Source organism: Calidris pugnax, unplaced genomic scaffold, assembly GCF_001431845.1.
Source record: "Calidris pugnax isolate Ruff unplaced genomic scaffold, ASM143184v1 scaffold188, whole genome shotgun sequence".
NCBI lineage: Eukaryota > Metazoa > Chordata > Aves > Charadriiformes > Scolopacidae > Calidris > Calidris pugnax.
Window position 1 is genome coordinate 13,299,138 of NW_015091257.1, and position 27,486 is coordinate 13,326,623.

Sequence of the window (27,486 nt, forward strand, 5' to 3'; positions counted from 1 at the left end):
TTTGGGAGAATTGCTACAGGCATAATGCTAGAAGTACTCATTTGTAAGAGGAACACTCAGTTTACACCTCTGTGGCAGCAGTAGCTCGTTTGTTACCAAAGTTGAAAGCAGAATATGAAAGCTAGTTGTATCCTTGTGTGGACACCCGTCAGTCTCCTTAACCATGAAATGGTGCAATGGCTGAAGACACAATTGAGTTTCTGAAATCAAGACACTATGGGGGAAGGCATCCTTCCTTTGGTTTTTCATTAGGGGCTTACTTAACGTGTCACCCTCCTCTTTTTGTGCCATGAAAAGTTACTTCTCCTGCTGGGAACAACCTACCAACTAACGGTTGTCTTGCTATCATTATATGGCTAGCCAAAAGCACATATTCCTGAAAGGTCTTGCCATTTCCTACACAGCTGTGTGGTTTCAGCTCAAAAATGAGGTGGTGTCTCCTTTAGGGCTGCTTATTCCACTGCATCTTTCTTAATGTAATCTAAAATTTGCCAATTTCCCATGTCATGGGTTGGGGTTTTCTTTTGGCCTGGTTTTCGAAAGAGATGAGGCTTGTGCAATAACGCTGTTAATTCAGCCCAGTAATAACTTCTGAATCTGTTAACTATTTCGATGAAACTTCACAGAAGACAGAGAGACTTTGCAGAGTTCCTAAGAGTTATGCAAAAGACCCAAGTCATTTGGTAAAAGACAACACTATTAATTTTCCTGCTGGGTAAAAGGTCTCGAAGTGAACTCAACCCATGTTAAACATTAAGGAGTCTGTGAGGGGTCTGGAGAACAAGTCTTATGAGGAGAGGCTGAGGGAGCTGGGGTTGTTCAGTCTAGAGAAGAGGAGGCTGAGGGGAGACCTTATCACTCTCTACAACTACCTGAAGGGAGGTTGTAGAGAGGTGGGGGTCGGTCTCTTCTCCCAAGTTACAGGTGATAGGACAAGAGGAAATGGTCTGAGCTTGTGCTGGGGAGGTTCAGGTTGGATATTAGGAAAAATTTCTTCACTGAAAGGGTTATTAAGCATTGGAATGGACTGCCCAAGGAAGTGGTTGAGGCACCATCCCTGGAGATATTCAAAAGACGGGTAGACATGATGCTCAGGTATATGATTTAGTGTTGGTGGTTTTTTTTTTTAGAGTAGACATGGTGCTCAGGTATATGGTTTAGTGTTGGTGTTGGTTTTTTTTTTTTTTATGGTTGGACTAGATGATCTTAAAGGTCCCTTCCAACTTAGGTGATCCTGTGATTCTGTAAGGGAATGTCGCCTCAGGACAAGGGAATTTGTCAGTTCTGCTGCTGAAAAGCCGCTTACTAGAATCGATGTAGTTATTAAACAGTTGATCCTGTGATTTTGTAAGGGAATGTTGCCTCAGGACAAGGGACGGGGAAAGGTTGGGATTTGTCAGTTTTGCTGCTGAAAAGCCACTTACTAGAATCGATGTAGTTATTAAACAGTGTTTAATATGTGGTGTGGGCATGAGATAAAAGATGGTTGTGGAGCAGCATCTTAAAGTAACTGTGGTAGTGAGTGGGGAGGAGCCAAAGGGGGAGGCGAGTCTCTCCGTTCCTGCTCTGTGTGGCTATTTTGGTGCCCCTCTCTGCCCCCCTCCCCGTCTCTTCCCACGCAGCTCCACCTGCGCTGCTCTTTGTTCCCCTCGGTCCCAGCTGGCGACTTCCACCAGCCAAGAGAGCTGCTGGTTCAGCGCTCCTCTGCATCTGCCAGGAAATAAATAAAGAGTGGGAAGGGAAATGGAAGGGATGTGTTCTTGCTCTTTTTGTCAGCTTTACTTAGGGCTTTTCTTTTTCCTTTTTTTTTTCTTTTTAAAAAAAAAAAAATGTACGCCTTGCAAAAAATATATCACTGTGAAATTTTTTCCTTGAAGCTAGAGCTGAATCCTATCGCCTCCGTAATTTTCCGGCATTGAGAAAAATGCAAGTGCTTTGACATCGGTGCGTTGGAGACGGATTCTCATTTGTACGGCTGTTAAATGTGCCATTGCTGTTGAGAGGTTTGAGGGGGTGCCCTGAGGGCTTGCCAAGGCGATGTGTTTTGTTCACATGCACCCTTTGCTCCTTCAGTGCTTTGCAAGGTGGCTGCACCGGCGTGCCCACAGGTAGCAGCAACCCAAATCTGATCACTGCAGGGATCTGGGAGCTGTTTGCCTCTCTGTCCTATAAATTTCCTCTAACTCCTCGGGAAGCTGAAGACAATGTGCCGGCACTATTTTTGCTCCTTTTGTGCCAGTATTTTCATTTTCGTGGCAACCCCAGGCACAAATACAGGTTGGGTGGAGATTGGCTGGAGAGCAGCCCTGAGGAGAAGGACTTGGGAGTGCTTATGGACGAGAAGCTCAACATGAGCCGGCAGTGCGCGCTGGCAGCCCAGAGAGCCAACCGTGTCCTGGGCTGCATCAGGAGAAGCATGGCCAGCAGGTCTCGGGAGGTGATTCTGCCCCTCTACTCTGCACTCGTGAGACCCCACCTGGAATACTGTGTCCAGCTTTGGAGTCCTCAACACAGAAAGGACATGGACCGGCTGGAACAGGTGCAGCAGAGGGCCACGAAGATGATCAGAGGGATGGAGCACCTCTCCTATGAAGACAGGCTGAGGGAACTGGGATTGTTCAGCCTGGAGAAGAGAAGGCTCCGGGGAGACCTTATAGCGGCCTTTCAATATCTGAAGGGTGCCTATAGAAGAGCTGGGGAGGGACTCTTTGTCAGGAAGGGTAATGATAGGACAAGGGGAAACAGTTTTAAATTGGAAGAAAAAAGATTCAGATTAGATCTCAGGAAGAAATTCTTTACTATGAGGGTGGTGAGACACTGGAACAGGTTGCCCAGGGAAGTTGTGGATGCCCCATCCCTGGAGGGGTTCAAGGCCAGGCTGGATGGGGCTTGGAGCAACCTGCTCTAGTGGGAGGTGTCCCTGCCCATGGCAGGGGGGTTGGAACTAGATGATCTTTGAGGTCCCTTCCAACCCAAACCATTCTATGATTCTATGATTTTCCTAGTGTTTTCAGCCTTTGTGGCGGCTGTCTGCCCGGGAGCTGGAGAGAACGTGCCCGTTCCTTCTTTTTTTTTATTTCTTATTGTACTTAGGCTCAGGGTCCCTGTCACCCAACATGATGTCTCATCTGATGTCGGGGGTTCAGATGAACTGGTGGGTTGTACCTAGCGCAACAAGCAGGTGAGCCCCCCCCATGCAACGTGCCAGCTCAGCATATCGCCATTGATAGATAGCTGCTTCTAAATTAAACACTCAACTTCATTGCCGTTTGCTCTGTCCTGGTTTGTTTGCGAAAGGAGGCATTAATTTCTTCAGCCATGTCTAACAAGTCTAGATCATTTAGTGGTTTCCCCTCAGGAGGTTTCACTGCGTGTGGTGCAGGAGCTGCCCTGGTTGCCCCGGCGTGCAGGAGAGCCTGGTTCCCCTTTACAGCAAGGTTAGGTCTTAACACAAAATACTTCTCTTGCCATGGATATATCTCATTAATTATCTCCCTAGCTATTCCATTCTTAATTAGCAGGATCATGTCACCTTTTGAAGGTGTTTACAGGTTTTTGTTGACACATATTTATCTATGTAAGATTCTCTTCATTTATAAGTAAAAATGAGTAGTAGACTTTTCTTAATTTCTTGCTATGTCTCTGCTCTCTGCTTTTTTTCTCAGCATGGAAGGAAAATTTGCCTATTTTCAAGCTTTCATTACACAAATGTTTGCAGGGAAATACTTCATACAATAACTGCACAACTGTTTCCAGTGGAATTTAAAAATAACAAACACCGCCGTTTGTCTCACTGCAGAAGTGTTTCTGCTGATACTAAATCTTGGAAAAAATTATTCAACAATACGTAATTATGAGCCAAACTTTCCTTGAACCATGTACCTTTTGACTTTGTAAATGTGTTTGAGGATCCAAGCTACTCAAAATGTTTGTGATGTTGTTTGTTTGGAAGACTATTGGCAACGTAAAATAATTTCTGAATTGATACATTGTTGTTAACATTGTAACATTGTTAACAAAACCCTAGGTAAGCCTAGGATTTTGAGGAGTATTACTCAATTTATATGCTTTTGCTTAAGATGAACAAGTTTTTAAATTTTGGGAAAAATTGCAGCAATGTGTTAGTCAAAGACACTGTAAGATATGTGTTGTTGGGCTCTTGGAAAGCTGTGAAATCCTGGATGCTTGTGTTTAACCAGTTTGCCCAGTCTCAAGAGAGCTTAGTGTATGTTCTGAAGACACCAGGGCTGAGCTTCTGCTGGGAAGCAGGACACGAGCAATGGGTCATGGATACCTTCTCCCCAGGCAGCTACATTTCTCCTCTCTTTGCTCCGTTACTGACTCCACTACATTCAGAGTAAGGAACGGGTGGGGAGGACCAGCAGTCTGGAGCGGTCCTGGATCTTTTTAATATACAAAAAGTAGAGAGTTTGATCATCAATAAAAGAGGCTGCGCAGTGAGGTGGGACTTTGATTGTCATTTTTATTTTCCGAGGTGTAACAGGGAACACCAAAAGCATGTCTGAGGGTTTTGTAGATGTTAGGTGCCGCTCAAAATTAATGATGTTCCTGTAGTCTTTTCATAAAACAGTGGCTGAGGTAGGGACCAGTGGACACCATCTTGTCCTATAGTACTTTGGACTCTTGTCCTAGCAGTCACCCCGGAGGTGCTGTCCCTCCCTCTCTCCTGGCCTTGCAGGCTGCCCTTTTCGTAGGAAAAAGGCAAGTGGCAGCAGGGAGCACTGCGTGACATTTTCCATGGACTTTTCTATGGGTAGCATAAACATTAACTAGTTCAGAAACGACTTGTGGCCTGATGGCTGTGTCAGGTGGGTGAAGGGGCTGAGCTGCGTCAGCCGTACTGGTCAGGCCTGTGAAAATCAGAGGCTGGGGGAAATGCATCTCTCTGACACCTCTGCCCCTCTGCCAGACCAAATGGATGCCAAAGCTCCTGGGCTATGAAAAGTACTGGAGAGAGGGTTTGGTGTGATCACGTCAGTCTTCTCTCTATAGGAAACTGGATTATGTGCAGGTGTGGAAAGGACCTTGGACCATCCCCAGACACCCTCTCCTTTCCACAGCAAAATCCCATTTCTGTGTCATTCCTGAGGAATTTGTTAATCCCTGGTGATAAATGTGTAACTTTTATAGGCAATGTACTCTGCTGCTGCCTTATCTGTAGATTTAAGAGGTGGGTTTTTTGGTTTTTTTTTAAGTCCTGTGTTGTTTATGGCCTGTCTGCAGAGGATATGAGGAACAGATTATTCCTCTCCCATTTCAAGCCAACTGCTATCGTGCCTCCTTTTAGTTTGATGTTGCAAACTGTCATTTACACGTGTGGAGGTTTCTGCAGCGAGTCTTGGGAAAATGAAAGTAGAGAAGATTTTTCTTCTAAGGATCTTGAAGTAGCATTTGCTGGTAAGATACATAAGGGTACAAATCATAGAATCATAGAATCGTTCAGGTTGGAAGAGACCCTTGGAAGGGACCCTTCCAAATGGTCACATCAACCATAAGAATAAAAGCCATATGGGCATGATTCTTCAGGGAAGAGGGAATTTCACTGTAGCTTTCCTTTCAGCTCTGGGTGGGGACCCCCTTGTGCCAAAGGCACGCCGATACCTTTTCAAGAGCTGCTGGGGAGCTGCGGTGCTGGGGGAGGCCTGGGAGGTCCTCCCTACAGACAGAGCTGTGCCACCCTGCTCAGGGGTCAGATGCTGACCACAACTCACATGGCAACCAAAGGCACCAACCAACAGCAGGGTCATCAGCAATGAAGCTGGTGAGGGGTCTGGAGCACAAGTCTTATGAGGAGCGGCTGAGGGAACTGGGGCTGTTTAGTCTGGAGAAAAGGGGGCTGAGGGGAGACCTTATCACTCTCTATGGCTACCTGAAAGGAGCTTGAAGCAAGGTGGGGATCAGTCTCTTCTCCCAAGTAAAAGGCAGTAGGAGAAGAGGAAATGGCCTCAAGTGGCGCCAGGCGAGGGTTAGATTGCATATTAGGAAAAATTTCTTCACCAAAAGGGCTGTCAAGCATCAGAACAGGCTTCCCAGGGAAGTGGTTGAGTCATCATCTGTGGAGCTATTTAAAAGACAGGTAGATGTGGTGCTTAGGGACATGCTTTAGTGATGGACTTGGCAGTGCTCGGTTAATGGTTGGACTTGATGATTAAAGGTCTCATCCAAAAAAAAACCAATTCCAAAATCTCTTCTATCCATCAGTGAATTGTGGGGGGGTCTTTGCCTGCCCCGAGACCATCCTCTTGCCCCAGTGGGCTAATCTGTAAAGAAGTGGTGAAGACTTTGATGTTCATAAAAGCATCTTAGTTTCCACCAAGGCAGGCTTGATGTTACAGTTCCTACAGATGCATCGAAGTGATGGGTTGTATTTCATGGTGTGTTTGCCAGTGGGTTTTTTTTCTTTCCTTTAAATTCAAGTTTTAAAAACATGATTCCTGCTGCTAGTGGCTTTGTCTTGTGGTCACGTATGCTTTTGGCCCCTGAAACCAACCTTGGTTATGGACCAGAAAAAAAGAAGGCCTATTATCAGAGGCCAGTTTTCAAAGAGCCCTCATTAGAAATATTGGCACCACTATGTTAAAAATAAACCACAAAAACCCAAAAACCTAGCCCCTCTCTAAGGGAATGAATTCACAGTAAAGCTCTTTTGACTAGGAAATGTTTCTTATTCATTCCTTGAAAAACGAGCCATATATGAAGCTCATGGGGGCAAGATAAGTTGAATGATTGCCATCTTACGTGTCTTTCAAGACTTACAGAAGACCAACAATTATCACGAAAACAATTTCATTACAGAACACTTAATAGGGAGACTTAGACAAAATGTTAAACTCTTAAATTGTTTTGTTACCTTCCATTCTGCTTCTCTGGGGCTTTTATTCTCAAAGTTCATTCAATTCCAACTTGTTCAATGTGTTGGGTTTTTATATGCTGTGCTGTCCTCTGTGGGCTGTGTTGTAGGTTTGGACCTAAACAGACTGTAAATATCTTACGCAGGAATCCAAGTCAAATCCTTTCCAAAGTTCTTGTAGAAAATCAATTTCCTGTGAGGAGTGTCAAGATTTTTAAGGTTAATACTCAGTGGAAATGCCTCCAGCTTTTTTAGCAAGCTGGAGAAAAAGAAATCTTGTATTTTTATGCAATCCAAATTAAATTTGTACTCTTGATGTGCAATAAGTACAATTATGTACCCTATTAAGATTCCTTATTTAAAAAGACAAAAGATTCTGTATTCTTTCAGTTTGAATTAATACCTTTTGACATTGAAGTATAGAGCCGAAGATTTTCAGTGTTGTGAGAATTATTATTATGGAAGCAATTCTGAGGAATTTAAAAACACTAAGAGACTAGGGTATGGTGCCCAAATATTGTGACTTTAAAAAGTAAAGTACAGAATACAAATATATTCCATTATAAACTGCACTTCGGATCATTTTTGGATGACTTGTTCATTGTGAACAAAAGTTTTTCCATATTTCTGGATCTGGAAGAATGAAACGTACAGGTAAACAAATAAGTTTCTGAAAGGGCACGGCTACTTTAAGAAATCAGAGTTATTTTTCTGGAAGATAATTTTTAAAGTGTTTTTCCCAAACTGTTCATGTTATTTTTGTGGTATTTTGCATGCTTTTGCTATTTAATGGAACATTTGCAGTTGTCACAATTTTCACATGATTGTTTGCATAGGAAGATACAAATAAACAGTAGATTTATATATTTCTAGCTGTTTATTTGGGAGTAAACTGTAGCACAGTTTGTCTTCATTTATCAGAAGTAAAATCATCCTGATCTTCTGTGAAGACCACCTGAATCTACAGGAATGCAGTTCTTCAAGGCTGTATTTTATCTGTCAGAGGTAAATACCTCCTCTGTACTAGTAACGTATGTACAGTGCAGGAGATTCAGAATTGTGACATCAATCCCAAACATGGTTTTGAAACTGTAGTGAGTTTAGTTATACATGCCAGAACCATTACAATGTTGATAAAAGGTCCTGTGTCTCTCGCCCCCCCCTGCTCTCTCTCCAATATTTTAATAGTTTCTACTTCCCAGAAAATTTTCAGAGAATTTGGAACTTCACATTTTTAAATTGTATAATGCACACTGCTGTATTTAATTTTCTTGTTGCTAGTTAGAGCAAGCAAGTTGTTCTAGTTTAGAACTAACACCATAGCACAGATTATTTTAAAAAGCCTTTTAGCTTGATGTGGCATTTTCTGTCAAATCTGAGAGTGTTTCAGATAGTGTTATGAAATACATATACACTGATTTGTTTTCAGAAGAAAAAGTGCTTGTGGGTAAAAGCGTTGAGCTTTTTTCTGCTTGAAACAAATGTTGTTTCTAGAGGCTGAAAATGCTTTGTACATGTGTTATAGAAAAATTTTCTTAGGAAGTTAGTGTGACTAAGAAGTTGAAAAAAAATCCAGAACTGCTGTTAGCACTAGTCAGCAGTGAATCTGTAACTGTGGTGAGAAGCAGGTCACCGATGGAGGTAGTTTTTTGATTACTTGGTGGATGGGTCATACATGAGCACAGATATAAAACTGGCATTTCTCCCCTGCCCCTACACAAGCCCCAGAAAAAAAAAAAAGGGCAGTTTTCTTACCTCAAACCTTTTTTCCCTCTGCCTATCCCCCAAACTAGTGATTAAATGAAATCTAAATTTATTTTAAAAATTCACACGTGTGTGGGGAAAAACACTCCTGCTTTTTGACCCAAGACCTAGTTTCAACAGGAAAAAAACCAACTAAGCCACGGTTGAAAGATATCAAGTGAAAAAAATGTAGCAATGATGTGTTTTCTGTTCTATTGAAATATCTTTCTGTTATATTTAAACTTGCTTTCTGTAAGCTGGCAATGATGGCAACAGTCGAAATTTAACTTCCCACTGTGAAATAAAACTTGGGACACCGCAAGCTGGTGGCACTTTCTGTAGCAGCGCTCCTTGCAGCAGGTAGGTAGAGCAGTGTCTGTTAGGTGGGATCGGAGTGGAGGGAGAGCATCAGAAATAGGACTTTCCTTGTTATCTTGCTTCTTGTGCTTAACAAAGTGCTTGTTGTAAGTCTCCTAAGCCAGCAGATTCCTGTGCAAAAGCACTGAGGGAATTAAAAGCTTAAGTGGTTGCTGCGCTCCCAGGAGTTTAAGTGGTTTAGGCAAGGGAAATAGGGGAAAGAGTATGGGTTTGTTAGGTCCTAATGCTTTTGCTTGTTCTCAGCTAGGCTCCAAACTAACAAAGCAGTTAAGAAACTGGGGAGGTTTTCAGCCCATGAGCTTTCCTTGTGAATTCACATAGGGCCATTTGATGTGAATCTTCAGGAGAGAGAAATCTTTCGAATTGTACAGCTCTTACGGAAGAAAAGAATTTCTAGCTCAGCCATACAAAGAGTACGTGCTTGCTAAAATATAAATTTATTAAAAGTCTTCTGTGGATTTGCTCTTTTTAAAGCTGCTGCGCTTTGGCCCCCTTTTGTGAATGTCTTGTGGGGTTTAATTGCACGATAAACTATTTGCTCTGCAGGACTCCAGGTTCATTTAGTGCAGAAATTGTGCAAAGTATAAGGCAGAGGGTTAGGAGAAGGAAAAGAGGCTGCTGCCTTTAAGACATGAATTGGCATGCAACACAAGCTCGGGTTTTGGTATCCAGCTTTCATTTACTTTAAGCAATAATTTGCCTAAAGCCTTCTGCCTAAATATAAAACTTGTCAATGTTAAAGAACAAGAAAGAAAATAAAGCAATTGAGAGGAAAAATGATTGCTGAATAGTTCATTCACTGTCCTGGTGCACAGGCTTGATTTTCAGCACTGAAGCAAAGTAATGCTAAAAATGAACAGATATTTCGAAAAGCTGCATGTGACAAGCTTTTACAAATCCCTTTTATTCTAATATGTAGTAATGTGTACAGATGTCTTTTTGTTTTTCTAGATTAACTCCAGAAAGTCCTGTGAAGGAGTCATAAAAGCTTGGTGGATGGGTCATACATGAGCACAGATATAAAACTGGCATTTCTCCCCTGCCCCTACACAAGCCCCAGAAAAAAAAAAAAGGGCAGTTTTCTTACCTCAAACCTTTTTTCCCTCTGCCTATCCCCCAAACTAGTGATTAAATGAAATCTAAATTTATTTTAAAAATTCACACGTGTGTGGGGAAAAACACTCCTGCTTTTTGACCCAAGACCTAGTTTCAACAGGAAAAAAACCAACTAAGCCACGGTTGAAAGATATCAAGTGAAAAAAATGTAGCAATGATGTGTTTTCTGTTCTATTGAAATATCTTTCTGTTATATTTAAACTTGCTTTCTGTAAGCTGGCGATGATGGCAACAGTCGAAATTTAACTTCCCACTGTGAAATAAAACTTGGGACACCGCAAGCTGGTGGCACTTTCTGTAGCAGCGCTCCTTGCAGCAGGTAGGTAGAGCAGTGTCTGTTAGGTGGGATCGGAGTGGAGGGAGAGCATCAGAAATAGGACTTTCCTTGTTATCTTGCTTCTTGTGCTTAACAAAGTGCTTGTTGTAAGTCTCCTAAGCCAGCAGATTCCTGTGCAAAAGCACTGAGGGAATTAAAAGCTTAAGTGGTTGCTGCGCTCCCAGGAGTTTAAGTGGTTTAGGCAAGGGAAATAGGGGAAAGAGTATGGGTTTGTTAGGTCCTAATGCTTTTGCTTGTTCTCAGCTAGGCTCCAAACTAACAAAGCAGTTAAGAAACTGGGGAGGTTTTCAGCCCATGAGCTTTCCTTGTGAATTCACATAGGGCCATTTGATGTGAATCTTCAGGAGAGAGAAATCTTTCGAATTGTACAGCTCTTACGGAAGAAAAGAATTTCTAGCTCAGCCATACAAAGAGTACGTGCTTGCTAAAATATAAATTTATTAAAAGTCTTCTGTGGATTTGCTCTTTTTAAAGCTGCTGCGCTTTGGCCCCCTTTTGTGAATGTCTTGTGGGGTTTAATTGCACGATAAACTATTTGCTCTGCAGGACTCCAGGTTCATTTAGTGCAGAAATTGTGCAAAGTATAAGGCAGAGGGTTAGGAGAAGGAAAAGAGGCTGCTGCCTTTAAGACATGAATTGGCATGCAACACAAGCTCGGGTTTTGGTATCCAGCTTTCATTTACTTTAAGCAATAATTTGCCTAAAGCCTTCTGCCTAAATATAAAACTTGTCAATGTTAAAGAACAAGAAAGAAAATAAAGCAATTGAGAGGAAAAATGATTGCTGAATAGTTCATTCACTGTCCTGGTGCACAGGCTTGATTTTCAGCACTGAAGCAAAGTAATGCTAAAAATGAACAGATATTTCGAAAAGCTGCATGTGACAAGCTTTTACAAATCCCTTTTATTCTAATATGTAGTAATGTGTACAGATGTCTTTTTGTTTTTCTAGATTAACTCCAGAAAGTCCTGTGAAGGAGTCATAAAAGCCTTGCAGCTGATCTTTTTAAATACCTTGCCTGCTGCTGTGTTTTGCCCTAATACTGGAGGTATATTAAAATAAGCACGTTGTCAGTTGTTGCGTTAAGAAACGAGAAACTCTGAATATTTTAGCCTTTCAAATAGGCTGTGAGCTTCTGCAGGCGCCACGGTGCCGAGAGCTAGCGAAGGTGTTTCGGTGGTAGCTGTGGGTGGAACTGATGCCTGACCACTCCTTCCCAGTCCATCCCACTCTTTTCCCAGTGCATCTCTGCCGAGCTCCCTTTCCTTGAACGCTGGACCAGCGCTGAATAATTGCTTAATATAGCCATTATTAGAGCAGATTGTAAATACTAAGTATGCAACACAACAGGCTTTGTGAAGAGAAGCGTGGAGCTGTCTTCCTGAGGCAAACACAGATTTATGGCCCTGTTTTAGGACATTATCCAAATGCAGGTGATGCTCGGTTTGTGAATTGTCCCATTTGATTGCAGAAGGGTTTCTTGCAGGCTTAAAGATAAACGCTACCTCATGTACCTTGTGTGAAATGGGACCTGAATCACAGACAGCTATGCTCATATCCTTAAAAAATGTGCCTGTGGAAATGAAGGGCAGGGATAGACGCTTTGTTTGCTCAGTGCAAAAATGGAAAATTGTTACTTGTGAATGTGTAAGAGGGGAAAGCACAGACACGGGAATTATTTTTGAAACAGTGGTAGTATTTTGTGCAGGAAACAGTGAAAATCTTTCTTAAAACTGGTGTATGTAGGGTTTCCACTACTAGAAGAAAATCACTAAGACTTTATTGGATATTTCCTTCTTGCTTTCCAGGTAGTGGTATATATCTCCTGCAGTGAACATCAGTGCCTTTGGAGATGTGAAAATCAGCATGCAATACCAGCCACGGATCACTCTCCGTTTTACCCATCTCTTCAGAGTCAAATAAATCAGCAGTCTTTTCTCTGCCCAATGTGTTGAGTTCTTCTTTTTCAATTTGCTATTTTGAGCCATAAATGTTTGTTGAACATTGTGCCAAGGACTCAAACGGGGATTTGCACACCTATTGCAAATCTCAGCCACTGAGTTGCTCCCTTCAGCTGTGCAGTTCCCTGGTGTGGCGCAGCAGGCACCCTGTGTGGGGGAAAAGGCTGTTCTAAGGATACTTTCTGTATTTGATTGAAGTCTTAGAAGTTCCAAAGCACCTTTTGACAGCCTCTCTCGCAAGTGCCCATTACGCTGGCATTATCTTTATCTGAGGATGGGAGAAAGAGGTTGAGCAGAGATCTCTGTGGCGGTGACGTGTGATGGATGATGCGGTATCTGGGATAGAGGAGAAATGGGCTGTGCTATTAGAGAATTTTGTCCTTCCAGAGTGAACCAGCCTCAGCTGTTCCACACAAATTGCCACGCATCTGGTGGTTAGAAAAATCCATTTACACAATTTCACTCCAGACTTACCTCTCTGTCAGTGAATTATGCCCGTTTCAATTGAGTGCAATGCTCCTAATAACATGTCAATTAATTTTAAGTTGCACAAATCTTTACTCTGCTACCAAGACTTGGAAAACAAGCTTCATCAGTTGCTCCCTCTGGGACTTTGGAAAAGACCTAATTTAAAAGCACTCTGTATGACTTTTGTTTGCCGTATTATTTTTTTAATGTACAGAATTTGATTTTGTAAGTGGGTTTGGATTAAAAAAAAAAAAGTGGGAGTAGTTTTGCTAAATAGTTTGATGAATCTTTAAACCTATGTTACTAAAAGTTAATGCTGGAGGATCTCTTTATGTAGTGCTATAGAAGATTTTGCAAGAGAGCTGTGATTCTTAAGTGATGTATTATTTATTTTTGCATATCATTATGTTTGGGTCTTACGGTTGTTTTAAGCAATTAAAGATTAGGGAGGAAGGGCTAATAGAAACAAGCATAAAGGTGTTGCTGAGCTGAATGTTTAAGCACTCATCTCTGTTGCACTGGCCTGGGTTAAAAAAATCTGGTGATGAAAGGTGGATGATAAAAACTGTATGTTAGACATCAATATATAAGAAAAACTTTATTCTTATTTTTCTTTACTGGAGCCAAAGCCCGCTGAGAACAAATAGATCCAGAGGGATTAACTTGAGTTTTGTCTTGTAGAAAAATCTTACTGTGAATTACATAAGGAGAGTCCATCCTGCTTTGACCCACGTGCCAGGCTTTCTGCAGTGAAATCCAGAAACATGCAGTTAATAACTTCGCTGCTGTATGTTTTTTGGCCAGCTCTTGCTATGCATCAGTCACCCGGTTGGGTTCAGGTCACTGTGTTTTGGTGGAGTCCAGGAACATTTTCCCGGGTGCGTGCCGTGGGAGTGCCCCGTGTGTGGATGCCATGGGAGATTCTCTGGGAGCCTGCCTGACCCCCTGCCCTGGTCCTGGGCCACCTGCCTTCCCTGGGAGCTAGCCATGGCAATGGCGAGTGGGTGTTCATCACGGCGGTGGGTCCCCTGAGTAGCTGGAGCTAATTGCTGTCATGCAACTTATCCACGGCTGCAGAAAGTTCGAGTTTTGGCTCAGTTTAGGGTCACCACCTCTGCTTATTTTTATAGACGGGTCTTATTTCTTTAATTATTGAAAGTGGTGTCTCCTGCATTTTAAAGGGTTTGTCCCAAGAGCCAGGGGAAAGCCAAACCAATTAATCACATGCTATTTTAGACCAAAACTGTGAACAGCGTTTGCTTCAACCCTTTGTCTGCATGTCTCCAAGGTAGGGGGTTTTCTAGACTTCTCTGGAAACCTTCATCCCGATGCGTGAGGCTGCGGAGGGGGAAGGTCTGTGGCCAGGCAGGTGCTTTTGGGCACTGCCTTGCCCGTGGTCCCAGGCAATGTGGAAGGAAGAGCTTGGGGACGGGAAGAAGCGGGCATAGAATCATAGAATCGTCTAGGTTGGAAGAGACCCTTGGGATCATCGAGTCCAACCATCTATCCTACTCTACAAAGTCCTCCCCTACACCATGTCCCTTAAAACTGTATCTAAACGGCCCTTAAACACAGCCAGGGATGGTGACTCCACCACCTCCCTGGGCAGCCTGTTCCAATGCATCTCATGAGCTTTGGACAAAGTATTTTGTAAGAGTGTGTGGGAGGAGCCCTGAAGGGTGCGCAGGAGCCAGTCGGAGCTGCTAATGTTGCTTGTGGCTGAAAGAGCTTGACCAAAAGGGGGTAAAATACTGATGATGGCCAAGAGGAGGATTTTGGTTACTGCCTCTCCCAGTGGCTGGAGTGACTGCCTCTGAACCATCTCTGCCGATGGCTTTTTAGTTTTCCAGACTACCTCATTATTTGGGGTAAAATCCTGTGTACTAGAACTCAAACAGCAGAAATTCATGTTTATGCAGAAACCCCAAAGCCAAAAGATTCTGAATTTCCTCACAGGCCTTGGACCATGATGATTTGAGCTGTCACTGAAGTGAAAAAATGTAAACGTTAGATGTTTTCCTGTAACCTTTCTGGTTTAGCTTTAGGTATCCTCTGTGTTCGGTCTCTTGTCATCTGCAACTTATTCGATCCCACAGGGGTATGGGGAGATAAACCATGGCCCATGGGGCTCAGCATCCGAGTGTTTTTGGCCCCTTGCAGAGGGAAGGCGAAGGTGCCTTGTGTGATTCTGGTCCAAGATGAAGAATTTATTTACATTTAATTCGATTGAGATGTGTGACTGGGTGTATCAGGACTGCAATGGTGGCCGGAGGGGTTGCGTCCCGTCAATGAGTAGAAGTGCACTCGCTGAGAGGAAAAGGCTGTTCGCCTTCCAAAATAAGCAGAGAAATGTTTTTGCCTGGATATGTAAAGATAACAGTAATCGCCATGAGGTTTTTACTGTCGGTTGCTCTTGGTATGCTTTCAGCTGTGAAAACGCCTACAAAAGGGAACAGATCGTAAAGTTATCCTGGCACGGCATCTGAGAGTGAAACTCCTGAAGTATTCCCTTGTCGTAGTTGCGGAGAAATGTGGAAATATTAAGGCAGCTGTTGCAGCGGCGGTGGAAGCGTGCTGCCCTACCCTCTGCAGGCCGTCCTGTGGGCCTCTGGGTGGTGACCGCAAGTTAAAATGGCTTTGTTTTCTGGGATTCACCCTGAGCGATGCAGTGTGCTTGGGCAGAATGAAGTCTTTAAACATTGCCATCAAATGAGAAAAGAAAGATTTGACTGAAAATGTTCATATTTTGAGTAGCCTTGGCTTGAGCGTTTCAGTGGCAGTATTAAAACAAAGTTGTGGCAGCAGTTAATTTTTATCAATTCCAAAAGGAGAGTGCGGAATGGTCTTTTTGCCCATTTTCCTCCTTGTACTTTGACTTCAGCATTTATCTGGCAGTTGTTTCCATTGCTTTTCTTTCGGTGCTGATACAGTCTCTGAATTTGAAAAGATATTTTGATTGTCTAGTCATAAAACATTATGATGTGTCCACAGGAGATGTTGTCTCAAAGCTTGTCACGTTTTCAGCTGTTTCAAGCTGTTAACTTTTTGTGACTTAGGTGAGATTGGGAAGGTCCTTTATTGGTAACGGGGAGTTGTTTTCACAAACTGTGTTACTTATACTGAAGCTTTTTGTGGTGGTATTTTAACATGAGAACAAAACGGAATTGTATTGCTGAGCTTCGTAAGTCAGCTCATTAATTGAAGAGTGAGTCACAACAAAGCATTGATGTTAGCTTCTTCAGAGGGTGAGGTAAAGCCTTTCTAACAACACTTCATGATGTATAGAAATGAAATGGATTTTTCTGTAATACACATTCGGTTTTTAGAAGTACTACTCAAACTGAATTTTGACTTCAACAAACAAAATTACTTCAACCCAAACCAGTGGGGATTTTTTTGTTCAAAAAAATTGTTGATTTCTCAGTCTGTGGTGTGCTGTTAAGAGACTGAAATTTGACAGAAGTTAGGATAAGGATTCTTGGTATGAATAACAAACTGCAAGATTCAGTCAAATGCAAGCTTGAGGAGTCCTGCATTATAAATGGGTTCACTCTCGGTTATAAAATTTCAGTGTTTTCGAATTATTATTTTTTTAAAAAAACCTCCATGTTTTAATTCATATCTGAACTGCAGCAATGGAGAGACCATTCTTCCTTTTATAAAAAAGGCTTGGAGATACTACAAGAACCTTTCCTACAAAGGTTTGATTGTTAAAGCTGAGCTTCAAGTTACATTAGATTTCAGTTTTGTATATATATGCAGTATGTTGAATGGATTTTAAAAAGCAGGCATATTGAAATACATTGGAGTGCATAATAAATGTAATTCTAAATAATGAACCTGAGTTTATAAGTGAGTGTCATATTTTAAATCAGTGAAAATGTACTCTCAAGATGAAAATATGCTAATAGAAATGCTGCTTGTGTAAAGTATTCCTGGAAATAATTAACAGCTTGGTTGCCGATCTAATACTAAAAACCACAAGAATATTCTACTTTTCCCCAAAATCTGTCCTTAATAAAAATAGTGTTGTTCTTTAACGTTCCTGTGATCATCCTGTATTTTCATTCCCACAGGGTGCTGGTGCAGCTCCTGTGCAAAGCAGAGCTTTTTCACTCGGGCGTAAGAGGAACTCTCCGTTCACTCTCGCTAGTAGTAAAGTTTAGATACTGTTTTCAGTTCAGCCTCCAGAAAATGAAAGTTTTAGGAACGGATGCGTATTTTGGTTGGCCCAGTGCCAGCTCTGGCCAAATTCCAGCGTGGATAGTTATATCCTGCCTCCATCAGGCTGCTCCTGCAGTGTCAGTTGCTTGTGGGTAAAGGGGGTTCAGGATAACGTCTCTGCAAGAGCTGGAGGGTCTGGGTTCTCTTCTGTCATGTCCTGGACCTTCTTTGTGTAATGTCTCTAGGTACATTGTTGGAAGAGAAGAGGTGAGCAGGAAAATGAACAGAAATCCTTGGAATGACTAGTGCCTTTAAGGGAGCATATTTGGAATGTATAAAATGTATAGCATTAACCATCTGCAGGATGGGCTTTATGAAACTTACGTCTTGCGTCCAAGAGAATGACATGCTCTTGACAGTGACTTGCATCAGAAGAAATTTGGATGAGCCCTGTGGAAGCTTCCTGCAATCTACTTGTTTGGATGAGGCAGTGTGACAGCTCTATACTTGGCATTTCACTTATGCTTACTCCCTTGCTTCCACAGTAAGATTTGAAAAGCAGATAAAACATCCATAACCCAATTCTGTGTACTCTCCAGATTTCCATGGGATTTCAGATCTTAATAGCGATTTTTGGCAAGGCTGTGTGTGCAGCATTTCAGAGGGTGACCTGCTGAATATCTGTGTTTCTATAACCAGATGCTGAGGAACTGATTCCTTACAAAAAACGTGAAGCAGTTCGGTGAATAAGGAGACTCACACTTTTATAAAAATCCATGCTGCTTGCTGGTATCCCTATGCTGAGTTATTAAACCTGGAGTAACCTGTTTTCAGGCTTTTTATTTTTGTGTTCCAAGTGTAATGAGCTTTATTAAAATTTCACTCATAACGCTATACAGATTTATTGCACAAGCTTTATTTACTGACCTGGGTAGTTTTTATATGAGTTTGATACAAACTATTGAATATGAAACACAGCTAGAACAATATTAGGTAGATGAATGCTGTTCTCTGAGCATTCATTTTCCAAATAGTAAGGAAAAAAAAGGCAAGGAGGTTTTGAAAAGGATTTGCTTCATCTCTTTCACCCCTGCAGGGTTTTATACACTCCTAAAGGCGTGCGTTTAGTGAAGACGATGCTAGGTTTTTCTTTCAAAGGAAAGATGGAATGAAGTATCAGCAAATGTACATAACAACCTCTGACCTAATTCTGTAGGCACTGCTGTTGTGAAAATATTTCGCTTGGCGTGGAGACTTCCAGATACTTCTAAGGAATGGTGATTCTTAAACCTCCCAGTAAGATTGGTATTAGATGAAAGTGTCCACCTTTTCCACATCACATGCAGGTAAAGGGTTCATTGGCGTTTGCATTTTTAAGACAAAAGGTTGATCGTAGGAGATGGGATCTCTTTCAGGTACACTTCAACACTCAAAAATATTAGCATGCATCAGCAGCCTTTGTTCCCTGGCTGAGCTTTTCTAGCCAGCACTCCTTAATAATAGAAATCTTTTGATTAACAATGCTGACTCACATGTCCTGGTAGCTGCACAGTCCAGATCAATATTTTTTGCAACTTGTGGTATGCTGGCGTGGCCAGGCCTTCCTACTTGAAGAGAAGTACAGCGTGATTCACATTCTTGGGTGTCAGTAGGCATCTGCAGCTGACTGTGGTCGGGTACAAGAGGACTCGACCAACCCTTGAGCTGACCAAGTACGAGTGCCCTGCTCCTCCCTGCCTGCTCACAAGACTCTTTAGTGGTGGAAAGCACTTGCGTTTGGGTTTCTTTGTTTTGTTTAACCCCTGCTCAGGAAACAACTCTTCCTAGTATATAAAATACTTCTGCTGTTTAGGCTTCCATGTGAGACAGAGGGTTGTTTGAAAATGGTTTTAGTGTTTGTTCCATGTGATTCTGCCCATGGCTGCACACGTGTGTATGTGTGCTGAATCGTAAGCCTTGTAGTTCTTCTCCATCTTAGTATAAAATATTCTGCTTGGAGCTGACGGAAGAATGTTTCCCTGTCCCTGTGCAGTGCTTTCCCCATAGATGTGCCGGGGTGCGATGGCACATGGGGTACTGACGCAGAGAGATTTGGATGGTTCTGGGTCATGCCAGGAGGAGGGAGTTTGGGGAAGCCCTGGCCGTGCTATTGGCAGGTTTTTGCTGAAAAGATGTGGTTGCTCTCTGCTGCTTTTAGCCTTGTGTTAACTGAAGTTAACTGAGGACACCCACAGAGATGATCAGAGGGCTGGAGCACCTCTCCTATGAGGTAAGGCTGAGAGTTGGGGTTGTTCAGCCTGGAGAAGAGAAGGCTCTGGGGAGAACCTATAGCAGCCTTCCAGTACCTAAAAGGGGACCTATGGGAAAGATGGGGAGGGACTCTTCATCAGGGAGTGTAGTGATAGGATGAGGGATAACAGTTTTAAACTGAAAGAGGGGAGATTTAGGTTAGATATCAGGAAGAAATTCTTTCCTGTGAGGGTGGTGAGGCCCTGGAACAGGCTGCCCAGGGAACTTGTGGATGCCCCATCCCTGGAGGTGTTCAAGGCCAGGCTGGATGGGGCTTTGAGGAACCTGCTCTAGTGGGAGGTGTCCCCGCCCATGGCAGGCGGGTTGGAACCCTATGGTCTTTAAGGTCCTTTCCAAACCCAAACTTATAATTCTGTGAAGTTGCTGAAATTTGGCAGTTTATGGGTAGCTTGCCTTGCAACTTAAAATTGTGAGGTTGTTTGATGTAAAGTGATGATCATGTGGAGCTTAAACAGTGTTATGTGTTGTCTCGTGTACCATAAACTAAACCTAATTCCTTTTGTTTGGTTGATGGAACCATGCTTCCTCAGAATAGCTAGATTTTTAGTAAGCGTTTCAGGTGATGTCTTTCAAAGACACATGTTTTATCTATTTTAGACTTTTTTTTAAACAAGATGACAGAGTAAAATAAATAGTTATAGAAATACCAATGATACGAAGGAGCAGAGCTGGAGAACCTAATTTATAGCAGAGTCTACTCCTCTGTACGTTACTGCTCCGCCACATTCCTCCTCCTCCTGTTGCCTTCCCAGACAGTAATCCTCCTGGATCCAGGATGTGGTGTTTCTTACTTCGTTTTAAATAATGAAGAAGTAGATACATAGCCCTGGGCTCCAGGTAGTGTTACAGATACCTGAACAACCATCCATTCAGAAATACCTGTTTAAGAATGTAGCAAAACTCGTCTGTAACAAGCAGATCAAAGGCTCTGAAAGCACAAATTTGAAAAAAAAAAAAAGAGTAGAGCGGGTCAGATGCATGACACAATTTTGAGATAAGCTGTTGATAAGCCTCTGCTGCAAATATTTGCCATTCAGACAGCTATCAGAGGGTGGTTGCTGCAGAGGGGAGCCCGCGGTTGCTGCGGGGCTGAGGTCTGAGCTGTGGTGTCCCGGCCGGTCATCCTCCGGTGAGCGCCGGGCCGGGTGTGCATCGGGGAGCAGTAGGACCTTTTCAACATGTTCCTTAAAATCCAGAGGCAGTTGATGAACTGGACAATCTTTCTACCCCATTACAGCATGAGCAAGGACAAGTTGGAAAAAAAAAAAAAAGGATTTCTGGGGTTGGGCTGAGATGGAAGGTGCAGCGAGAAAATTTCCTTTAGCGTAAGAGCCAGTGATGCTCATTTTCTTTTTCTTTCCAAATGAGTTGAATATGCTTTCAGTTTGTGTCTTCCTCAAAGAGTCTCACAGCCCACGCAGAGATCTCAGCCCCTTTGGGCTGGGTTTGCCCACAGATGGCAGGCAGTGACCACCTACATACAGACCATCTACATCTACAGAGCAGAACTGCACCAACTCGGTACAGAGGATGCCATAGCAGCATGAATAGCTAAATGAAAAAGAAAATCCTAGCCCTCCCTTTGCCTTACAGCTGAAAACCTTCCCCTTGAGGCTTGCAGGATGGTCATCTCAGCCTGTCCACAGGATTATGGCATAGTTGTTTCTGATTTTACCTCTTTTTCTACTTGTGGAAAACAAACTTCAGCTCTAGGCTCATGTTCAGTTCCTGAAGTTTAGCCCTTGCAATCTAAATTAGACCTGCCCAGGGTGTTGGGGAGGTCAGTGCTCTTGGAGACTGCAGTGGAAACTTGTTTGGAGAGAACTGGGGAGAGCTGGAACAATGTCAGATTGTGCTGGGAAAAGCTGCTTCATGTGGGATGTCTTCAAGGAGCAATTACAAAAATAACACTCGCTGTCAGCCGATAGAGCAGAGCAGTGAGGAGATAATAAATACAAAAATCTGCTTTGTGTTCCAGCATTTCAAGATGTAAAGCTTTTCTATTAGAAGTTTGTATGGAGAACAGTAATTTAAAACGGCCACTCTTGTGAACAGCTCATAGCTATGTTTTAAATTTTAATGTTGATTAGGTGGAGATTTTTTTTTTAAATTTTTTTTAAAAAAAAGGCATGTATTTTTAGAACCATAGAAAAACTTCTGGCCTGTCAGAAGCATAGGCAGGTGTCTTTCTCTTTCTCCCCTTGTTATGGCTGCTTGGTAGGGAAAGTGGTGCGTGTACAGAGTGTGTGTTTTAAGGCTGCCTGCTGAAATCACATTGAACTGAGAGGTGCTGTTCCAGGACTGACCGAGGTTATACACTAGAGCTTTCCATCCTTCTCCAAGAAATCTTTGGACATGTATGTGAAATGAACTTTTTTCCTTAATTGAGAAATGACCCGTGAAATTGTTTCCTATAAGCAGTTACACCTTGCAGTAAATTTAAACTCAGTCCACTCGGTGTTGTGTTCCTGTCTTGCAAACCATTGAGTAGCTCAATTTTTGACTAATTCTGTTTATCATCTTGAGGTTAGATTTGGCAAGCAACATCTGTAATCTGCCACCATGAAAAATTATTTCCAACATGTTCTTCATTAAACTTTTCTTCAGCATTTGGCTATCAGTGGAGGATTACAGTTTTTTGCTGAAGAATTAAAAAAAATGGCAACGAATTGACTGTCAATAGTTCCATATTAAAATCCCTTGAAATATCAAGGTGTGCAAGTTATTTTGATTTACATGTGTGTCTGTTTAGCAGTGCACAAGTAGAAAATATCAGTTCTTTCCTTGTTAGCTTGCTGAAAAGTATGCAACTTAAACTGACAAGAGGAAAGGATAGAAAGAATTTGTTTTTAAACATCAGTTGAATCAAAGCAGAACTGATGTATCCCCTGTCTTTCAGGGGTTATTTTTATATATCTTTCTTCCAAAGTGCTCTCTGTTTTATTAAAGAGAGAGTCTAGTTTCAGTATGAAAAAAGTATTGTATTGCATTCCTATACAATGCCTTTAATTCAGGTGGATCTTGGAGGCTCTTTAATAGTATGTTGCACAAACTAGCTTAACTTCAGCATTGCGTGTCACTAGATGTAATCTGCCCATCAAGAGGCTATGTGCACTGACCCTGCAAAAGGTAAAACCAGGAAACAAAAAAAATAATGCAGCCTCCAGATTAAGCCGCTGTGCAAATTTAAGCAGGCAGCGTGTTCTGAGGAATTAAATTTGGATAAAGGCTAATCTGCCACCTACCTCTGTGGCTGCTGGAGAGAGGGGCTGCTCCCCCTGGCAGCTCAAGGCAGGGTCCTGGTGCAGGTAGCGTGAAAAGCTGTCTGGAAGGGAACCCAAATCCCTTCCCTCTAACAGTTCGGGGAACCTGGTAAGAGTAAGTGCCTCTACCTGCAATTAATCTATGTGGGTACCTAAAATTAATTGTGTAATAAATTTGGCTACTCCATCAGCTTGCATCTGTTGCCCTGGGCCATTAACAAAGAGATCGGGATTTAGTTGCAAAACCAATATGGATGAGCTGGTGCCTACAAAATGTTTTTCTGTTGTTACCAGCGAAGAGCGAAACTACACGGAGTTTCAGGTTGGCTGGCTGTAAGCGTGCTTGAGAAACAGCACTGTATTTTTGAGAGACAGTGTATCCTTGATAAAAACTTGGCGTCTGCTTGATCAGAATAAAATGTTCATGTTTCCATATCAGGAGCAAGCCGAGCATTTGTGGCACTCAGCGACCTTAATGTTTCAAAGCAGAAAAAAAAGCTATGGAAAATTAACTCTCAGCATCTGTTCAGGAAGGTGATAGCATCACACATCCCTGTGTGAAAGTCCTGGTTGCTCGGTGTTTCCTCTTGCCAGCAGCTGATCACGCAGACCACGGTGATGCTGCTGCTCCATGCCAGCGAGTGCAGGATGCCATGGCAGGGAAGGAGCCCAAGGGGAGAAAAATCCCTTGAGGGTACCCCCTTGTGCACCCAGGGATTTTGTGTGCCATGTTTGTACTGCAGCAGCTGCCATCCCAGGCACCATCCATGAGTCACATCAGAGGGGAGCACCCTCACCCCCCACAGGAGGACCTGGGTGCAGGTGGGTGCACGGCTTTTGCCAACTGGCCTATGTTTAACAACCCTCTCCCCTAACAAACCAGGGCCGTGTGATTGAATTTCAGCTTCGTTAGAATAGAATAGACTTTTCTCAGTTGGAGGGGACCTACAAGGGTCATGGAGTCCAACTGCCTGACTGCTTCAGGGCTAACCAAAAGTTAAAGCATGTTGAAGAGCGAAACTACACGGAGTTTCAGGTTGGCTGGCTGTAAGCGTGCTTGAGAAACAGCACTGTATTTTTGAGAGACAGTGTATCCTTGATAAAAACTTGGCGTCTGCTTGATCAGAATAAAATGTTCATGTTTCCATATCAGGAGCAAGCCGAGCATTTGTGGCACTCAGCGACCTTAATGTTTCAAAGCAGAAAAAAAAGCTATGGAAAATTAACTCTCAGCATCTGTTCAGGAAGGTGATAGCATCACACATCCCTGTGTGAAAGTCCTGGTTGCTCGGTGTTTCCTCTTGCCAGCAGCTGATCACGCAGACCACGGTGATGCTGCTGCTCTGTGCCAGCGAGTGCAGATGCCATGGTGGGGAATGAGCCCAAGGGGAGAAGAATCCCTTGAGGGTACTCCCCTTGTGCACCCAGGGATTTTGTGTGCCATGTTTGCACCGCAGCAGCTGCCATCCCGGGCACCATTCATGGGCCACATCACAGGGGAGCACCCGCACCCCCCACAGGAGGACCTGGGTGCAGGTGGGTGCACGGCTTTTGCCAACTGGCCTATGTTTAACAACCCTCTCCCCTAACAAACCAGGGCCGTGTGATTGAATTTCAGCTTTGTTAGAATAGAATAGACTTTTCTCAGTTGGAGGGGACCTACAAGGGTCATGGAGTCCAACTGCCTGACCACTTCAGGGCTAACCAAAAGTTAAAGCATGTTGTTAAGGCCATCATGCAAATGCCTCGTAAGCACTGACAGGCTTGGGACATTCACCACCTCTCTAGGTGGCCTGTTGCAGTGTTTGACTGTCCTTCTCCATCTGCTTCTCCCCAGGTTGTTGAATTTGTGCACCTGGGACTTGCAGCAAGCCCCCAGCCAGTGGCTTCCTGCATACTTGCTTATGGTGGCATTGTCCCCAGAGCTGTCAGGGTCTGGTGTGCCCATGGAGAGCTGGCTGGGTTGTGGCCAGGGTGCAGGCCCTGTGTCCATCCTGGGTCAAACCCGATGGGTTGTGCTCTAGGCTGCTGCACCAGGCAGAGCCAAGGCTGCTGGTGGGGAAGGACTGTGCAGGAGTGGGAGATTTGAGCAGCAGGACTGAGTGAATTAGGAGCATCCAGGGAATACTGCAGCAGCTGCCATCCCAGGCACCATCCATGAGTCACATCAGAGGGGAGCACCCTCACCCCCCACAGGAGGACCTGGGTGCAGGTGGGTGCACGGCTTTTGCCAACTGGCCTATGTTTAACAACCCTCTCCCCTAACAAACCAGGGCCGTGTGATTGAATTTCAGCTTCGTTAGAATAGAATAGACTTTTCTCAGTTGGAGGGGACCTACAAGGGTCATGGAGTCCAACTGCCTGACCACTTCAGGGCTAACCAAAAGTTAAAGCATGTTGTTAAGGCCATCATGCAAATGCCTCGTAAGCACTGACAGGCTTGGGACATTCACCACCTCTCTAGGTGGCCTGTTGCAGTGTTTGACTGTCCTTCTCCATCTGCTTCTCCCCAGGTTGTTGAATTTGTGCACCTGGGACTTGCAGCAAGCCCCCAGCCAGTGGCTTCCTGCATACTTGCTTATGGTGGCATTGTCCCCAGAGCTGTCAGGGTCTGGTGTGCCCATGGAGAGCTGGCTGGGTTGTGGCCAGGGTGCAGGCCCTGTGTCCATCCTGGGTCAGACCCGATGGGTTGTGCTCCAGGCTGCTGCACCAGGCAGAGCCGGGGCCGCTGGTGGGGAAGGACTGTGCAGGAGCAGGAGATTTGAGCAGTAGGACTGAGTGAATTAGGAGCATCCAGGGACAAGAAGAAGGAACCAAAGATGATCAAGGGACTGCTGAGAGACCTGGGATCTGTTTCACCTGGAGAAGAGCAGACTAAGAAGGGATCTCATCAATGCTTGTAAATATCTAAAGGGTGGGTGTCAAGAGGATGGGGCCAGATTCTTTTCAGGGGAGCTCAGCAACAGGACAAGGGGCAATGGGCACAAACTGGAACACAGGAAATTCTTTCTCCACATGAGGAGGAACTTCTTTACTTTGAGGGTGACAGAGCACCGAAACAGGCTGCCCAGACATGCATCTCCTTCTCTGGAGATATTCAAACCCCACCTGGATGTGTTCCTGTGCAACCTGCTCTAGGTGAACCTGCTTTGGCAGGAGGGTTGGACTAAATGATCTGCAAAGATCCCTTCCAGCCTCTTATCATTCTGTGATTCTGTGAAACCAGTACCTGCTTTAGAGTTCAGAAGTGGTACTGATGCTCTGCCCAGCCCTCCCAAACCAGTGCTGGTATGTTGATGGGCTGTCCCGGCAGCATGCCCACACCACGGGCAGGAGCTGCTCCTTCTGGTGTCAGCCTCTGACATGGGATCCCGGTAAGCTGCTGTCAGGGGACCCATGGGTGCAGTGGGACCTTACAGTGGACAGTGTTGTATGTTGATGGGCTGTCCCGGCAGCATGCCCACACCACGGGCAGGAGCTGCTCCTTCTGGTGTCAGCCTCTGACATGGGATCCCGGTAAGCTGCTGTCAGGGGACCCATGGGTGCAGTGGGACCTTACAGTGGACAGTGTTGCTGCCTGTGGCAGCAGGGAGCCCTCTGCAACACTGGGATCTGCATCGTGTCATCCACCGAGGTGGATGTGATGTGCTTGGCTCCTTCCCACACCCCAGCTGGGGTACAGCTCTCCTCTGAGGAGTTCCCCTCACCTGCTTCTCCCTCCCCTGCACATGCTAATCATTGCTAATCATGCTTCGGCACTGTCCATCTCAGGCATGTGCCAAGTGCTCTTCGTTCCCACTGGAAAATGAAGGAAGTAAGGCCAGCAACAGAGAAGGGGGGATGTAAAAAAAAAAAAGAAAAAAGGCCAGAATGACTTAAAAAAAAAAATGTAGAAGAAAGGGAATGGCAAATGCCGCTGGTTAATTTAAGCTGTCCTCGTACAGAGAATCAATCTCCCTTTTCATCACGCAGTAAGAGAAAAGAAAGCTGCTTGATGCATCTTGCGATCAAGGAATTAAGCCATGCATCTCTGAAACTTGCAGGAAAAGAAGGAAGCCAGAGCTCATTCAGTCAAAGCAGAAGCCACATCTAGAGAAGAAAGCATTTGCTTGAAGATAATTTTCTTTGATTAGTAAGAATTACCATTCTAAAACATTTCTTTATTCAGTAATTGTTTCACCTGACATTTTGCCATCGTGGGTGTGTGTATCTGCATATATACACACGTAAAAATCAATTAGAAAAAACCAGACTCTTCATTTGTGGGATTTGTTTATACGCATGACATGGGAATAGTTTCTGTCACGCTGTTGTAGCTTGGGAGCGATTAAAGGATGGGGTTTTCCAGAGAGCAGCACTTACCCATGAAGAACTGGCACCGCTCCACTGTCGTCCTGCACGCTGGCGATGCACCTCGCCAGCCAGGAGACAGTGCTAACCCAGAACTAATCAGGGCTTCCTTTTACATCTGGGTGGATGGGCTCTTGTTCTAACCTTAGCACCTGGCTGAGGTTGGCTGGTGAACATCTGGGAGCTCCAGGCGTGGGGGGATTGGTGCCTGTGCTTAAAACCTGCTGATAGCTGTTGTTTGTTTAGCTCTTGTCTGAGCGCGTGAACGTGGAGCTGTTTGCTCCATAGAGGTGGCTGAGCGAAGCAAACAGTGAAGTAAATAGAGAAATCAAACTTCAGTGTGAAGACCGTGTTAATTTTTCACAAAGAAAAGTGTTCTGCTCACATGGTGCCGTGGGGTATTTCTCATTTTGTGTTTGTGTTCCAGTTACAGTAACTGTCTTAAATGTTGCTGTGAGGGCTAACATTAATCATAGAATCATAGAGTTGTCCAGGCTGGAAGGGACCTCCAAAGGTCATCTAGTC

At 43.9% G+C, this 27,486-nt stretch overlaps 1 protein-coding gene across 1 annotated transcript in view; it reads left to right on the forward strand.

Moving 5' to 3' along the window:
* Window positions 1–27,486, forward strand: part of REPS2 (RALBP1 associated Eps domain containing 2) — a 118,286-nt gene that overhangs the window by 21,600 nt on the left and 69,200 nt on the right. The window lies entirely within an intron of this gene.